The 17,577-nt window shown below is 45.0% G+C and overlaps 1 pseudogene; it reads right to left on the bottom strand.

Moving 5' to 3' along the window:
* On the bottom strand, window positions 1–7,369 carry LOC101554419 (histone H3.1-like; annotated as a pseudogene).
* Window positions 7,370–17,577: the final 10,208 nt, after the last annotated feature.

The following is a 17,577-nucleotide window of genomic DNA, read 5'->3' as shown; positions in this document are numbered from 1 at the left end:
TTAACTTTCGGTAATAATATTGCACACCACGGCGCCTAAAAGGAAAGAGAAAGAGTCAGTGAGAGAGCAGAAACACACTACCTGCTGCACTATTGCTCCAGCCCTTGTTTGTCATGTTGCTTGTTTGTTTTGGACTACTCCTAACTGAACTTGTAGGCTACTCCTAACTCAACTTGGAGGGTCAATCCTGGCTGTTTGGGGGGCACCAAGTGGTGCTTACTCTCCAGCCCATTAAGCTCTCTGGCCCCATTTTTTGTTATTTGGATTTTAAGAAGATCCTTTTTTTTGGTGGTGGGGGGTCATCTTTTTTTCTTTTTTGGGTCATGCCCAGTGATGCTCAGGGGTTACTCCTAGCTCTACACTCAGGAATTACTTTTGGCAGTGCTCAGGGGATCATATGGGATGCCAGGGATGGAACCCTGGTCGGTCACATGCAAGGCAAACGCCCTACCTGTTGTACTATTGCTCTGGCCCCAACATGATCCTTTCTTATCTTAATTTTCTCTGTGCAGTGCTTGTCTCACTATAGTCTGTTTAAATAAATAATCTTAATCATTTCAAGCTTGAAATGTCTTTACGTATCTTTTATGTTGTAGGACATAAGGAGAAATATAGATAAATGAAAGGATACACATTTATCCTTGTGCATTCTTATCCTTGTGTCTCATCCTTGATCCTTTAGAAAACGTAGGTGGGGGCTGGAGAGTCAGAACAGAGGCTAAGGTGTCTGTCTAGCTAGTCTGAACACCAGCTCTGCGCCTGAGCACGAGCCAGCCGCTGCCCCATCCTGCCCCCCTCCCCCACTGAAAAACAATGAAAAGTCAATCAGGGGAGTGCTGAGTAACTCTCTGAAAAGGGGTACTAGAGAGGACAATCCTAACCTCTGGCTGGCCCCGGCAGTCACATCCACCCGCAAAGCTGCCACCCAGTTAAAAAAGCCACTCCAGCTGTACCATCCTGATAAAAATACTGAACTTCCTCTTAGTATTGCAACCATCATGCACAAAAGGAGAGTGGAGAGTGGGGAGGGAGGGAGGGAGGGAGGGAGGGAGGGAGGGAGGGAGGGAGGGAGGGAGGGAGGGGGAGAAAGAGAGAGAGAGAGAGAGAGAGAGAGAAGAAGATGGTGGTGGGGAGGGAACTGGGGGTGGTAGGAGGGAACCTGGGGACACTGGTTCCCACTGCTGGGAAATGCACACTGGTGGAGGGCTGGGTGTTGGACCACTGCATGACATATCCAACCATGAACAGGTTTGTAACTGTGTATCCCAGGTGAGCCCCAAAAAGAAAAAAAAAAGAATTTTCAACTAAAATTCCATTAAAATACCTCAAAAGAAAAAAATAGATTAAAGTGGAAAATTTACAAAAGATAACATTTAAATGGCTAATAAATGTAGAAAAAATTAACTTTATTAGTAGCCATAACATGCAAATTAAAGCACAAGTAAAAAAAAAAATGACTTTTGGGGCCAGAGCAATAGTACACTGACTGGGTAGTGTTTGCCTTGCAGGCAGCCAACTCAGATTCTATCTCCAGCTTCCCAGATGGTCCCCCAAGCACACCAGAAGTAATCCCTGAGTGTAGAGCCAAGAGCAAGCCCTGAGAACTGCTGAGTATGGACCAACCCCCTCCCTGCAAAAATTCCTTTTCTCTGTATGGGTTAAAGCACTCTTTGAAGGGTGCCTGGACTAGAGTGGAAGAGATTTTCAGAGGGGGAAAAAGACTGCAGAGGACTTGAGGTAATTCTCTCTTTTATGTGCACACAAGCAGTTGTGTGAAAATTAAAACACATTTCTACAGGAAAAGAAAATCCCACTGGGCATATAGTTCAAGTGGCGGGCAGAAGACTTGCATGTGTCTGGTCCCTGGCTGTGACCCCAGCATTCGGTGAGCAGTGAACACCACTGTGACCCCCCCACCACCACAGTAAAATTGAAATGTTTTTTTCATTGATCTAATTTGAAAAGATGTCTAGAAATTATAATTCTGTAGTTCACATACAAACTATTAGAGGAAACATAAGATTGTAGAAACTTATTTTGGAGCTGGGGTACCCCTGGCAATACTCAGGGCTTACTCCTGGCTCTATGCTCAGGGGTCTTTCCTTGTGGGCTCAGGGGACCATATGGGATGCCAGGGAATCAAACCCTTAGTTGGCTGCATGCAAGAAAACTGACTCCAAGACTGACTTCTACAAGATTGTGAGTCTTGTAGAAATCAATGTGTTCAAAATCTTAGAAATAAGACTAGGGAGATGACTCAAAGGCCTAGAACACTCACATGCTTTGTGAGTGAGAGCCCTTACTCCTATCCCCAGCACTGCATGGTCCTCCCAGCACCACCAGAAGCTACTCCAAGCACTGTGCTTGGAGTGGACCCCTGAGTACTTCCAGGATCGGCTCCAAAACCATAAAAAATCTTAGAAATGCACCTTCCCTTTAACTCTGCAATTCCATGTGTGTGTATTTATTGGATTATAGTTCTAAGCATGTTATTTATTTTTTTAAAGCATTTTATATTTAACTTGCAAATTCTGGCAAGCTCCCCATAGTGTATTCATATGCCAAAAACAGTAACAATGATGGGTCTCATTCCCCTCACCCTGAAAGAGCCTCCAATGCTGCCATTGGGAAGGACAAGTAAAGAGAGGCTGCTAAAAATCTCAGGGCTAGGACAAATGGAGACATTACTGGCACCCGCTCAAGCAAATCGATGAATAGCATGATGACAGTGACAATAATACAGTGATATTTAACTTTGGATTGACCTTACTCCTCAAAGGAAGCTTAGGTTTATTGAGTTACTCCCATCACAGTGCTCCTGAGGCACACCCAATTCCATCAGGCACTTCCAATCCTGTGTTTGCCTTTAACCTCGCCTTTGTGCTCTTCTTCCCCTATCTGTTAATCATTTATATCCCCGAATCAGACCCTGTAACTTGTAAAGTCAGATTCTTCTGAGGGCTCTGGATTTTGTATATGTAAGTGAAATAGTGCTTTTATCTTTCCTTTATGTTCTTTGCATAGTTTATTTTAGAGCAATGTTCTTTTTGTATAGACACAGGAAGACAGTTAATGTTATGCTTTTGTGACTTGGGAGTCAATGGACTCTGAATAATATTTACTCTTGGGAATCTGTCATTTTTATTCGATTTAAGCCACAGTTACCCTTAGTACCAAACATCCCAAAAGAGGGTCCAGGTGAGGGACTTAGGTGGACCCAGGACATAAGCTACCCTGGTGTCAAAAACGGACAAGCTACCCTGAGCACTGCCAGGGGTGATTCCTGAGTGCAGAGCCAGGAGTAACCCCTGTGCATCGCCAGGTGTGACCCAAAAGGCAAAAAAAAAAAAAAAAAAAAAAAAAAACGGACAGGCTAAGTGCCATAAGAAGTATAATGAGTTAAGAGCACAGTCATGGAACAAACGCTATCATGACCCTAGAAGTAGTTAACTGAACAAGAACCCTGCTGGAGTTAGGAAAGACTAAGCTGGCCTGTGATCTGCAATATATAGCGAGATGTCCCCAGGAAGAGCCACTGTTTAATCTTAATATATTTCTTACTGTGTCCATACAAAATGACTAGAAATATTATTAAAAAGTAATTTTTTTTTTTTTGCTTTTGGGGTCACATCCAGCCATGCACAGGGGTTACTCCTGGCTCTGCACTCAGGAATTACTCGTGGTGGTGCTCAGGGGACCATATGGGATGCTGGGATTTGAACCCGGGTCGACCACGTGCAAGGCAAATGCCCTACCCGCTGTGCTATTGCTCCAGCCCCTTAAGAAGTAAATTTAAGATGACCATTTAAATGGATTATTAGCTAAGGAAAGGAGAAAGCAATACACCCTTAGATGGAATTCTGCCCTTGGGTATCCTCAAGGGAGGGCTTTACATCTGTTTATTGTTTATGGTAATGTTCAACCACACCTATTGCTACGCCCAACCCTTCATGATTTCTCTATAACTCATGCTGTGAGACTTGAATAAGGGCCACTGAATACCAACCAGTTTGTGGCCCCTTAATTTATCCGTTGCCTTTGGCCAGCTGGGGAAGATGGTGATCGGCCCCTGAATGCACCAGGGGACCCTCGGGTTACCACAGGTGGGCCAGTGATCACACCAAAACAGCAACATGTATTATCTACAGAAATTGAAACTAGTATAAAGGTACTACACATTAGGACCAAAGTACAGTGGGTAGGGTACTTGCCTTGAACTCAGTTGACCTGGTTTTGAACACAGGCACTTCATGTGCCCCCCAGAATCCACCAGGAGTAATCCCTGAACACAGATCTAGGAGTAAGGCCTGAGCAACAGAGAGTGTGCCCTAAAAACCAAAAATAAGTGAATAAATAATGAAGGCATATATGCATATGTGGTGGGTAGCACTGATTAGAGGGAAAACAGAATAGGCAATAATTTTATTGGATTTTGAATACACAAATTTATGCAAACAAGGCAGAGGCTGTTGTTATTTCCAACTGGGGGGAAGACTAGTTTGGTCTTATAATCGGAGGTCAAATAGTGAATACAACTCTCAATTATAATCAGCTGGAATTTAGCATCCTTATCCTTTCTATTCCTCTCAAAATTAAAACAGTTATCTCTTGATTCAGAATTTTAACAACATGTACATCTATTATAAAACACAAAACATAACACAATTATAGTACATTATAAAACAAGAATAATTTATTAAAATGATAAATAAAATTTGAATATTTTCTCCCACATGCCAGTGGATCTTTCAAGTGTTTACTAATAATTGCATGCCCAGCCTCAGAGTCTGGTCTGTCAGTGGTGAAGAGCAATGAGGTATATGTAAAGTGAACATATGGTTCATGACAGTGAGCCCATCAAACCTTACTGATGAAGAGAAATACCAGAAAGAAAGAACTCTTAGGTTGTTTGTTTTCTAGGACCTGCCATCTTAAACTGTGGGTCACAACCCCATGTGGTTTATTCAACTTGTTTTAAAAATTGCTTTAAAATAAACTTCCTGACATCCCACAACAGCCATCATGTAAACTCATCCATCGGCCCAGCTTTCCAGACTCATTATTAAATCTCAGAAGAGATCAACAAGCCTCAAAAATTCACAGGTACAACTTCTGGAAATATATCCCAGAGGAGCAAAAAAGTATAGTCGAAATGACATTTTCACTTATATGTTCATCGCAGCACTGTTTACAATAGCCAGAACCTGGAAAAAACCCGAATGCTGGAGAACAGATGACTTGTTAAAGAAACTTTGGTACATCTACACAATGGAATACTATGCAGCTGTTAGAAAAGATGAAGTAATGAATTTTGAATATAAGTGGATCAACATGGAAAGCAAAATGAGTCAGAAAGAGAGAGACAGACATAGAAAAATTGCGCTCATCTGTGGAATATAAAATAACAGAGTAGGAGACTAACACCCAAGAATAGTAGAAATAAGTACCAGGAGGTTGGCTCCATGGCTTGGAAGCTGGCCTCACATTCTGGGGGAAAAGGCAGTTCAGATAGAGAAGGGAACATTAAGCTCTGGTTGGAGGACCCACTCTGGAGGGAAGATGCATGCTGAAAGTAGACTATAGATTGAACACGATGGCCACTCAATACCCCTATTTCGGACCACAACACCCAAAAGGAGAGAGAGAGAGAGAGAGAGAGAGAGAGAGAGAGAGAGAGAGAGAGAGAGAGAGAGAGAGAGAGAGAGAGGAGAGAGAACAAAAGGGAATGCCGTGCCACAGAGGCAGGGGGCGTGCGGGGAGAGGGGGGATGGGATTGGGAGGTGGGAGGGATACTGGGTTCACTGGTGGTGGAGAATGGACACTGGTAGAGGAAGGGGTGCTCGAACATTGTATGAGGGAAACACAAGTATGAAAATGTATAAATCTGTTACTGTACCCTCATGGTGACTCACTAATAAAAAATAAAATAAAATAAAATTCACAGGTACAGCGGTCTCTAGGCTGAAAACTTTGGGGCTCCCTGAGGAGTGGGAAAGGTTGAATCCCCACCCTGTGGCAGCCCCAGAGCCGCACTCACACCCCATGGCTGTCGCCTTGACAATGGCCCAACTCCACTGTATGGCTACGCTCTCTGAGACGCCAAACTGCTAAAAATTCCAGTAAACCAGTCTTCAGGCTGAGATCTCTGGAGTCTTCTCACAGTGGGGGTGAGAAGCCTACCTCCCTACCCCCCTTCAGAGGCCCCAGCAGCCACATCCACATTTCACAGCTGCTGCCATGTAAACTCATGGCCCAAATAAATATTCTGGAGTTTCTGAAGCAACACCTCCAAATCCTACAATACTGACATCATAGTAGAGACACACCAAATTAAAGGTAACTTAGAAGTCAACTAAGCTCAATAAACAAAAACATTAACACAGAAGGCTCAACTAGCAAGAACAGCTCAGTAAACATTCAGACAAGCATTTAATGACTCCATGGGGAGATATAACAATTTTCACAATTTTTCTTTTACGGAAGTAGCACTGTAGCACTGTCATCCCGTTAATCATGGATTTACTTGAGCGGGTGCCAGTAGCTTCTCCGTTTGTCCCAGCCCTGAGATTTTAGCATTGTAAACTTTATGCCCTCTCTCATGGATGCGGCGGGCCAGCTGGATGTCCTTGGGCATAATGGTGACGCGCTAGGCGTGCATGGCGCAGAGGCTGGTGTCCTCAAAGAGCCCCACCAGATAGGCTTCGCACGCCTCCTGCAGCACCGTGACAGCCGAGCTCTGGGAGCGCAGGTCTGTCTTGAAGTCTTGCACGATCTCGTGCACCAGCCGCTGGAACGGCAGCTTGTGGATGAGCAGCTCGGTGGCCTTCTGGGAGCGGCGCCATGGTGCAGGGCAGTAGCGGTGCGGCTTCACACCGCCCATGGCCGCCTTGGTGGCCAGCTGCTTGCGGGGCGCCTTCCCGCCCGCTGACTTGCACGCCGTCTGCTTGGTGCAAGCCCTCTCGTCCTTCCCAACTCAGCTGGAGACTCCTGCAGGGTTAGGGAAATGAGACCCACTTTTGCTACTGTTGTCATATTTAGTAGGTCTCAGGTAGCTTGCCAGGCTCTGCCCTGCGGGCGGGATACCCTCAGTAGTTTGCCAGACTCTCCAGAGTTGTGGGGGAGAAGGAAATAGAGGCACTCTCTAATGGTCCCTGCAGGTGTTCCCAGTCTACCAATGTAAGCTCCTGAGACTGGCTTGCTGTAACAATTTGCAGGCTGACAACACGCACTTGCCTGTGTCTTCGGGACACGCCTGGGGCATCTGCGGCCTCAGGTTGATATCCTTGAGGTTGAAGGAGCGCGCCCAGAGGTTGTTGAATAGCTGGTACAGCAAGATCCCATCGCATAGGGTCTGTGCCAGGCCGAACATCTGTGCCGAGTCCCAAGTCACTTGGTGGTTGGCGGACAGCGTCCTTCAGTGTAGATAAGCCTTTGTGCGCACTACTGTCACTGTTCCATGCTCGATGGGATGGTGTTGTGACTTGGCCCGGCAGGGGAGGTGGTGATGCTGTGGCCGCTGCAGCTTTTCTTCGCCCTGCCGACCCCACTCTGTCTTTTTTTTTTTTTTTTTTTTTTGCTTTTTGGGTCACACCTGGCGATGCACAGGGGTTACTCCTGGCTCTGCACTCAGGAATCACCCCTGGCGGTGCTCAGGGGACCATATGGGATGCTGGGAATTGAATCGGGGTCGACCGCGTGCAAGGCAAACGCCCTACCCGCTGTGCTATTTTTCCAGTCCCGCAACTCTGTCTTAATCCCGCAAAGCAGCCAGTGATGTCCAGCAGGAATCATGCGCAGAGCTCCAGCAAGGGTCACACTCAGAATTCCATGCCTGGCGTGCTTTCGCACGTCATCCAGAGCCAGATGGTGAGCCGGGATCAGGGGAGTACGAGGGTTCGACTGGCCTCCAACTCTTCTTTTATTTTTTTAATAATTCCATTTTCCATTTAGTTGTAGCAAGAAAAATGAAATAAATTATTTTGTGCCTGCTCTGTAAGAAGGCAGGATGAGGGCGGGGGGGAGGGGCGGTGGTTACAATGATGGAGGGAAGGTCACAGTGGGATTAGTGTTGGAATATTGAATGCCTGTAACAAATGTATCATAAATAACTTTGTAAGCCACAATGTTTAAATAAAGGAGTTTCCATATGATTTATTATCAATAAATATTTGATTTGTATACTATCAAGCCAGCCTATCTGGGTTCGATTCCTCTGTCCCTCTCAGAGAGCCCGCAAGCTACAGAGAGTATCCCGCCCGCATGGCAGAGACTGGCAAGCTACCCGTGGCGTGTTCAATACGCCAAAAACAGTAACAACAAGTCTCACAATGGAGACATTACTGGTGCCTGCTTGAGCAAATCGATGAACAACGGAATGACAGTGCTACAGTGATAATATCAAGCCAGAGTCCAGTAAAATTTCTTATATGTGAACTGGGTTCATGAGTGGAAAAAGATTGAGAAGCCCTGTTTGGCCCATCTCCCACAGCTACTGCCACATTGGCTCACCCACTGACCCTGCTCTAACGAATCACAACTCAGTCTCCAAGAAGATGTATGCCAAGCAGCTAAAATCAATGTTAATTAATTAATTAATGGAAGAACACTTGGGGGACCCTTGGCAGGTGGCTGGGCCAGGTACCCATTCTGCTGAAGCCCCAGCAGCTGCACCCACCACACCACCACTGCAGCCATGCCAAGGGTTCAACTCTACCACTTCACTAACATTCTCTGCAGAGACACCAAACTGGAAATAATTTTAGGTACCCAATGCTCAGGCTGAGAACTCTGGTGTCTTTTCGGAGTCAGGGTGGCAGCCCTCCTACTCCCCACCCCTTCCCGCTTCCCCCTTCCCCCAATACTGAAAAATACAGCACACCAAATTAGATGAGAAAGTGTAGGAAAACACTTTGAGTTTATCCTTTCAGCCTTGCTGCAGGGAACTTAGGTTTATCCGATTACACCCATCACAGTGCTCCCGGGACACTCCCATTCCTTTGTTTATCTGCAAACTCTTCTCTGGACCCTCCTTCCCAACCAGTTAATCACCTTTTCCCTAATCAGATTCTGATATCTTGTAAGATCAGATCCTTCTAAGAACTCTGAACTTGTATTGTAAGTTAGTGTCTTTTGCATAGTTTACCTTACAGCAGTGTCCTTTCTGTATGGACACAGGCAGACAGATAATATTATGCTCTTGTAACTTGGAGTTGATTGACTCCAGTAAATTTACTCCTGGGCATCTGCTTTCTCAACTCAGTTGCCCTTAGTTCCTAGCACCCCAAAAGCAGGGTCCCGTTGAGGGACGGAATGGACCCAGGGCAAGCTGTGAGCTACCCTGGCATCGAGATGGGCCAGGCCAAAGCGCCACAATACTCAACTATAAGTTGAGGGCATGATCATGGACAAATGCTGTCATGACCCAAAGGTAACGATGAGATTAGGACCCTGCCGGGGTTAGGAAGATTAACCTGGCCTGAGGACTGTCATCTGGAATGTATAGTGAGATGTCCTCAGGAAGAACCAAACTTTAAGTTTATATCTCTTACTGTGCTCATCCAGAATGACATTGCTAGAAACATTAGAAGTAGATTTACTACAACTATTTAAGTGGATTGCTAGTTGAAGAAAGAAGAAAGTGACACACTCTTGTTTGGATCCCACCCTTGAGCAGATCTAGGAATATTCTTAGATGAGATTTTGTCCTTGACGAGTGGTCTTACCTCTTTGTTGATTTGTTAATGTTCCAACCCACCTTTGTGTTACCACCCTATGTGATTGCTATATAAACTAAGACTGTAGGAGAAGGTGGGGAGAAGACATAGAAGTAGGGGTGATGTCGGTGGGCCCCACGGGTGACTTTCGTGAAGCGGGGAGGAGAAAGACGGTCACTTTCTCTCCAACCACCTCAAACACCCGGGACCCAGGGTTACTGGGTTCTTGTCTCGCTCGCGGAAAAGAATTTCAGGAGTAGACAAGCAGTGAAGTAACAGACTTTATTTAGAAGGTCTTAGGGAAGGAGGAAGGGATAAGTGGAAAAGGAAAACCAGTAGGAGTAACGCGCTCAAGAAAGAACGCGGGCTCCTCCAAAGATGGAGAGAGCTCTACACACACCCTAGCACTGGACACGAAAGCATGAAAGTACACATCTCAAGGGGGGAGATGCGGGCGACACATGTGCTCGGCCACATGGCACAAGCAGCACATGGGCTCAGGCAACATATGCGCGCACTTCCTTTGTTCAAGGTGGCCTTTATAGGGTTTCTCCAACCTGCCCCCACGTGGGGGCTTCTTCCCAGGTAAAAGTCCGTTGCTAAGGAGGTTACCAGGGAGGTTGGGAGTGGTGATGGCCTTCTTTGGGGAACCCCCTGGGGAGGGGTCTATTGTCCTCAGGGTCTGCTGATGGTTTCTTCCGGGTCTTTTGTTTTCTTGAATCTGCACATCTTAAGAGTCCCCTTCCCAGAGACTCTGTTAAATCTCAATTTTCATTGCCAAGGGCCTTTCCCTATCTACCTGCCTACATCAGGGGGAACACACAGAAGCACAGGAGAACACGCAAAAGCAGAGGAGACACAGAAGCAGAGCACAAGGTGAAAGAAGTGAGAGTGAGCGGGGCTTGGGAGAGACAGAAGCAGAAGGGCTGAGAGAGGGAAGAACAGGAATGGAGATTGGAATAAACTGCAATTGACACGACCAGCCTGGCACTCATTCCTTCCTTACCTGCCCATCTCCATCAGCCTTCCCGGGGTGGGGGAAGTAGCATGAGACTACCGAACTCGGGCAGCAGGAGAGATAGAGCCCTGCGCCACCCCCCCCCCCCCCCCCCCCCCCGCTGAGGCCCTCTCTTCTTTCTTGAACACACAGGAAAGTAACATTGAAGCTAACAAAAACAATACAGAAGACTTAACTAGCAATAAACAGCTTAATAAATACTTAGACAAGGCTTTAACAATCCATGATCAGCTATAACAATTTTCACATAATTGATATTTTATCCTTATTGGTTTTAATATTGGAACTTTTATCTAATCAATTTGCAACTCCAGAACTGTGTCAACAATTGTGACTTTTATCTATATTAAAATTAATTCATTTTTTTATGAAGAGCAGTTCTACTGCTCCTCAAAGAAGGACAATAGAAACATAGTTCCAGTTTAATCAAAGTGTAAAGGTCTTAGTCAAGGCTTCCTCTGTATCCCTGTGTCCCCGACCTCCTGCCAAAGTTCTTCCTGTCTCAAGTTGATAATATTATTGGGAAAATCTGCATGGAATTTTAGCAAACAATATTTAAAGGCTGAATAATCTGATAAAGTCTGAGTAGGGGCAGTATCTCAGGGGGTTGGGACTGGTGAGCAGGGCCTACCAGCTCAGAATTGCCTAAGTGTTGTTTCTCCCATTAATTGGGCCTGAGTCATTTTGAGTATCACCTGGTGGCAGCATTGTTGCTGAGCAGGAAAGCCCAGTGTGTGAGTTCCCAGAAAGCACATCGGACTGGTCCTGAGTAACTGCAATATCCTGACAGTCGCTAGGGACTCCAGTGGCTGGATAAGAATTAACATATAAAACACAGCAACATTCTTCTGCACCAGCAATAGGTAACTGCAAAGTATAAATGTATAAAGACCTATAAGATTATAAATCTAAAACACTTGACTGAGAGGCATAAATGAACCAACTAGTGAGTCAAGCTACTTTCCTAGGTGATGAAACAGTGCTGTAAGAAGTGTGTTCTCTCCAATTTAGAGCTTACATATTATACTCTTCATCAATATTCAAACATAATTTTATATGGTACTTGATACTCCTATTTTGAATTCGTCTGGACGATAAGGAGAACAGAAAATGATAGTTAAGAGGAGATAGCCCCTCAGATGATGTTTTAATAGGGATCATTCTCAGAGGTGCTCAGGCAGGGGGATGCAACTCCCATTAGTGCTGCAACCACTAGAGGCTCCAAAGCACATCTCCCTCAGGCTGGTGTGTGACCTACCCTCTAGTCCAGGTCTCCACATCAGTTTTTAAAAACACATCATAAAACTTCAGTGTTGGAGACCAGCACTGCAGACAGGAATATTTTCCCTTTTTCAGCTGCCTTCTGGAAATAATTTCAGAGGCAGTTTTCCTTTTCTCACAAGCAGCCTGGCTGGTCTTTGACATGCAGATTTTAGGTGCTAGCCAGGCCTGACTTGACATTGTAGATTCCAGACTCTGGCCTAGCCTAGTCTTTGGGATGTAAATCCGAGTGCTTGAAGCCCAAGGAAGGCAGAGAGAGAGAGAGAGAGAGAGAGAGAGAGAGAGAGAGAGAGAGAGAGAGAGAGAGAGAGAGAGAGAGAGAGAGAGAGAGAGAGAGAGAGAGAGAGAGAGAGAGAGAGAGAGAGAGAGAGAGAGAGAGAGAGAGAGAGAGAGAGAGAGAGAGAGAGAGAGAGAGAGAGAGAGAGAGAGAGAGAGAGAGAGAGAGAGAGAGAGAGAGAGAGAGAGAGAGAGAGAGAGAGAGGAAGGAAGGAGAGACTAGAGAAAGGAGTGGAGTAGATCCAGAGACTCTGGCCTAGCCTAGTCTTTGGGATGTAAATCCGAGTGCTTGAAGCCCAAGGAAGGCAGAAGAGAGAGAGAGAGAGAGAGAGAGAGAGAGAGAGAGAGAGAGAGAGAGAGAGAGAGAGAAGGAAGGAGAGACTAGAGAAAGGAGTGGAGTAGATCCAGAGAGAGGCCGGAGCTGGGAGTGCGGGAGATGAGAAAGATGGAAGATTGAATAAACGGTAACTAATCAGCAACCAGCTTGGTCCTCGTTCTTTCTTCGCCTTTCCTTGACCACTGGCCGTCCCGATCTAGTCCACACACTGCGGTTCCAGAGCACGGGTGGTGAGACAGAGCCTCCCGGAGAGCCTGAGAGTGCACTCACCCCTCGGCGAGCTTTAGTTTTTTACACTTCAGGGCATTAAAACTATGATATTTGTGGCACTATGCAACAAAACATCAAAAGAACAAATAACGTGTCCAGAAATCATACCATTTAATAAATGGAATTTTAAATCAGGGTATAGATTAGTCATTAAGTGTTCTATGTAATAGTTATCTATTTTGAGGATAAGGTGCGAACCCCCTTCCTCATACCAATACAAAATTTAAAAGCCAATTTAAAAAAAATTTCTAAATAAAGAGCTATATGTAACTGTAGCACTGTCACACTGTCGTCCCGTTGTTCATCAGTTTGCTCGAATGGGCACCAGTAACATCTCCATGGTGAGACTTGTTGTTACTGTTTTTGGCATATCAAATACGCCACAGGTAGCTTGCCAGGCTCTGCCGTGCGGGCAGGATACTCTCGGTAGCTTGCCGAGCTCTCCAAGAGGGATGAAGCAATCAAACCCAGGTCGGCTACGTGCAAGGTAGCAACGCCCTACCCACTGTGCTATGTACCATAAACCAAAAATTATAGTGGTAAAGTGCATAGCATACATAGCAAAGTATGAGGCCTTGGGTTCAATTCCTAATACAACCAAAGAAACAAACAAAAACAATTACAAAAGTAGTATAATAGAGATGTTTATATAATAAGAAGCTATCTCACCAGGGCACTTCAGATGTGGACAGTGTCAGCCCTCCACCTTCAAATGAACCAGGCACGCACAACCTTCAGAACCCAATCACCGCCACCCTCATGGCTGATTTTCACAGGCTACTTCCAAGCCCCCCACACAAGTGAATGAACCCACTGAAAAACACAGGCATGTGGGAACAGTGACTGAAAACTCTGGGCCTCAGGAGCCAGGAATGAGCCACCCCTTTCCATCTCTCTGCCCTTGTGAGGTCCTGGTTGTCATGCCCACAAACTGCCTCCAGGTGCCATTTGAGCGTATCAATGTCCATGATCCAGAGACTCACAAATGAACCTTGGAACAAAGCAGCTCATTGCAGAGATGTCTCCAGACCCAAATTATTTAAAATTTTATAATCCCAGGAGTGCACTATCAGTTTTGCAGCTAAGCAACATAGCATTCTATTTTTTTTAATTTTTTGTTGAATCACTGTGAGGTAGACCCTTACAGACATCTCATACTATTCATAACAAGCAATACAAAATAATAATGGTGGTGGGAAGGTGTAATGCTGGTGCGATTGGTGTTGAAATATTGGATGTAATTATTGTGAACAACTTTATGAAAATAAACTTTAAAAATATATACTGTTATAATGCTATATTACTTTCTTAAAAAAGTGAAAGAGACAGAGGCTGGGGAATTAGCACAGGGTCAGGGTACATGCTTTGCATGCATGGGACTCCAGTTTGACCCCTGGCACCGATGGCTGCCTGGGCACTGCTGAGTGTGTCCTGGGCGTCCCCCACACTACAGTGTATAAGCAGCACCATATCCTTGGGGGCCAGCACTGAACTCACTGCCCTAGTTGGCCAAGTGTCATTGAGCACTGCTTTGGAGCCCCCAGCACACACACAAAGGAACAGATGGGTTCCACTGGTGTGCCCCTTGGGCCCCAAGAACAGCTGGAGAGGCTCCCTTCCTAAAGAAAGGTGTGAAGAAAAGATATTCACTCAACACCCTTCTGATAAGGGGTTAATATCAAAGATATACAAGGCATTGGTTGAACTCTACAAGAAAAAAAGCATCCAATCCCATAAGAAAATGGGGCGATGAACAGAAACTTTCTCAAAGAAGCCAAAAGGCACATTTATTTTTATTTATTTTTTTATTTTTTATATTTTTTAAATGAATCACCATGAGGTACAGTTACAGACTTACAAACTTTCGTGCTTCCATTTGAGTCATACAATGATCGAGTACCTATCCCTTCACTAGTGCCCATTCTCCACCACCAATGTTCCCAGCATCCCTCCCACCCTACCCTCTCCTCTTTGGCAGGGCATTCCCTTTTGCTCTCTCTCTTTTTTCGGGTGTTGTGGTTTGCAATAGAGTGGCCATCATTCAGTTTATAGTCTACTTTCAGCATGCATCTCCCATCCTGAGCAGGCCCTCCAAGCACCCCAAACTTGGTGGTTCCTTCTCTATCTGCCTTTTCCCCCAGCATGTGAGGCCGGTTTCCAAGCCGTGGAGCAATCCTCTTGGTATTCATCTCTACTATTCTTGGGTGTAAGTCTCCCATTCTGTTACATTCCACAAATGAGTGCAATCTTTCTATGTCTGTCCCTCTCTTTCTGACTCATTTCACTAAACATGATACTCTCCATGTTGATCCACTTATATGCAAATTTCATGATTTCATCCTTTCTAACAGCTCCATTGTGTAGATGTACCAAAGTTTCTTTAATCAGTCATCTGTTCTCGGGCATTTGGGTTCTTTCCAGATTCTGGCTATTGTAAATAGTGCAGCAATGAATATACAAGTGCTGATGTCATTTCTACTATACTTTTTTTGCATCTCCAGGATATATTCCCAGAAGTGGTATTGCTGGGTCAAATGGGAGCTCAATTTCTAATTTTTTGAGCAAAAAGCATACTTGAAAAATGCTTTTCATCACTAATTATCAGGAAGCAGCAGATCAAAGTAACAGTGAGATACCATCTCATACTACAGAGACATCCAAAAGAACAAAGGTAACCAGCATTGGTGTGAATGTTGGGGAGAAAGGGACTCTCCTTCATTGTTGGTGGGAATACTGACTAGTCTAGCCTTTTTGAAAAGGACATTTCTCAAAAAACGAGAAATTGAGCTCCGATTTGACCCAGCAATACCACTTCTGGGAATATACCCTGGGGACCCAAAAACACGCAGCAGAAAAACCATCCACATTCCTGTGTTCACTGCAGCACTATTCACCATAGCCAGAATCTGGAAAAAACCTGAGTGCCTGAGAACAAACAGACAAAGAAACTAAAGAAACTATTCTGTCTACACAATAGAATACTATGCAGCTATTAGGAAAAATGTAGTCATAAAATTCGCCTATAAATGGATGAATATGCAGAGTATCATGCGAGTGAAATGAGTCAGAAGGAGCAAGACAGATATAGAATGACTGCATTCATTTGTGATACGTTATATATACATATATATGTGTGTGTATATATATATATATATATATATATATATATATATGACTAAAATCCATGGCAAGGGAAAACAGGAGTTAGGAGGACTGGTAATATGGTTGGACCTAATCACAGGTCTGTGTGGGGCGGAGGATAGGTAAGATAGAAGAGGCCGGTATGACAATAATAGAATGATCATGCTGGACAAGAACTGAGTGTTAAAAATAAGTAAAGGGATATTCTTGATAACCTTTCAGTATCAATATTGCAAACCACAATGCCCAAAAGGGGAGAGAGAGAGAGAGAGAGAGAGAGAGAGAGAGAGAGAGAGAGAGAGAGAAGAAAAGCGCCTGCCATAGATGCAGGTAGGAGGTTGGGGGTGGGGGGTTGTAGGATAACAGGATAACATTGGTTTGTCCTTTCTGCCTTGCCACAGGAAGCTTAGGTTGAGTTACTCACATCACAGTGCTCCCATTTGTGTTTATTTGTAACCTCTTTCTTTGTGCTCTGTTGACTTGTAAATATTGCTTTTCTCTTCTCTGTAAGACCTTTGTATAGTTAATTCAGAGCAATGTCCTTTTTTGTATAGACACAGGAAGACAGTTAATGCTATGCTTTTGTAACTTGGGAGTTAACTGACTCCAAATGATATTCACTCCCGGGCATCTGTTCTCTCAACTTAAGCCTCAGTTGCCCTTACTTCCTAGTACCCCCAAAGCAGGGTCCCGATGAGGGACTGGACGAACCCAGAGCAAGCTGTGAGCTACCCTGGCATCAAAATGGGCCTGGCCAAAGAACCATAATACTTAACTATAAGAGAATGGTCAGGGGCTGGAGTGATAGCACAGCGGGTAGGGCGTTTGCCTTGCACACGGCCCACCTAGGTTAGATTCCCAGCATCCCATTTGGTCCCCTGAGCACTGCCAGGAGTAATTCCTGAGTGCAAAGCCAGGAGTAACCCCTGTGCATCACCAGGTGTGACCCCCCAAAAAAAGCGAAAAAAAAAAAAGCATGGTTATGAACAAATTCTGTCATGATCCAAAAAGTAATAACTGGATTAGGACCCTGCTAGGGTTAGGAGGAAAGATTAATCTGGCCTGAGCACTGTAGTCTGAGATCTATAACGAGATGTCCCCAGGAGAGCACCCTACAAGCTCAATGTATCTCTGTGTTCATACAACATAACTAATATTAAGAAGTAGAATTAAGATGTTAATTAAGATGTTAATTAAGTTAATAGACTAAGGAGAGGAGCAACACCCCTTGAACCTGATGGGCCATCAGGAAGGGCTTTTGATGTGTTGATTCTGCTACCCTCAATGTGGGAGGAATTGGAGAGAGAAGAGAGAGAGAGATGAGAGAGAGAGCAGGGCAGCAAGGTGGGAGCATAGAGAGACTAGCAAGGGGGACAGGGAGAAGAATGTAGGGGAAGAATGCAGGAGCAGGTGTGGGGAGAGACGAAGCAGCAAAATGGAACACAGGGACATGAGCAGGAGAGACAGGAGACAGGAATGAGGGGCAGTGTAAGACTAGAATGAGGGCTCAGTGAGACTGGAACAGGTGCGTGGGGAGAATG

The sequence above is a fragment of the Sorex araneus genome, chromosome 5 (genome assembly GCF_027595985.1).
Source record: "Sorex araneus isolate mSorAra2 chromosome 5, mSorAra2.pri, whole genome shotgun sequence".
Lineage (NCBI taxonomy): Eukaryota > Metazoa > Chordata > Mammalia > Eulipotyphla > Soricidae > Sorex > Sorex araneus.
The sequence above is the reverse complement of the archived record's forward strand: the minus strand, read 5'-3'. Positions and strand labels throughout refer to the sequence as shown.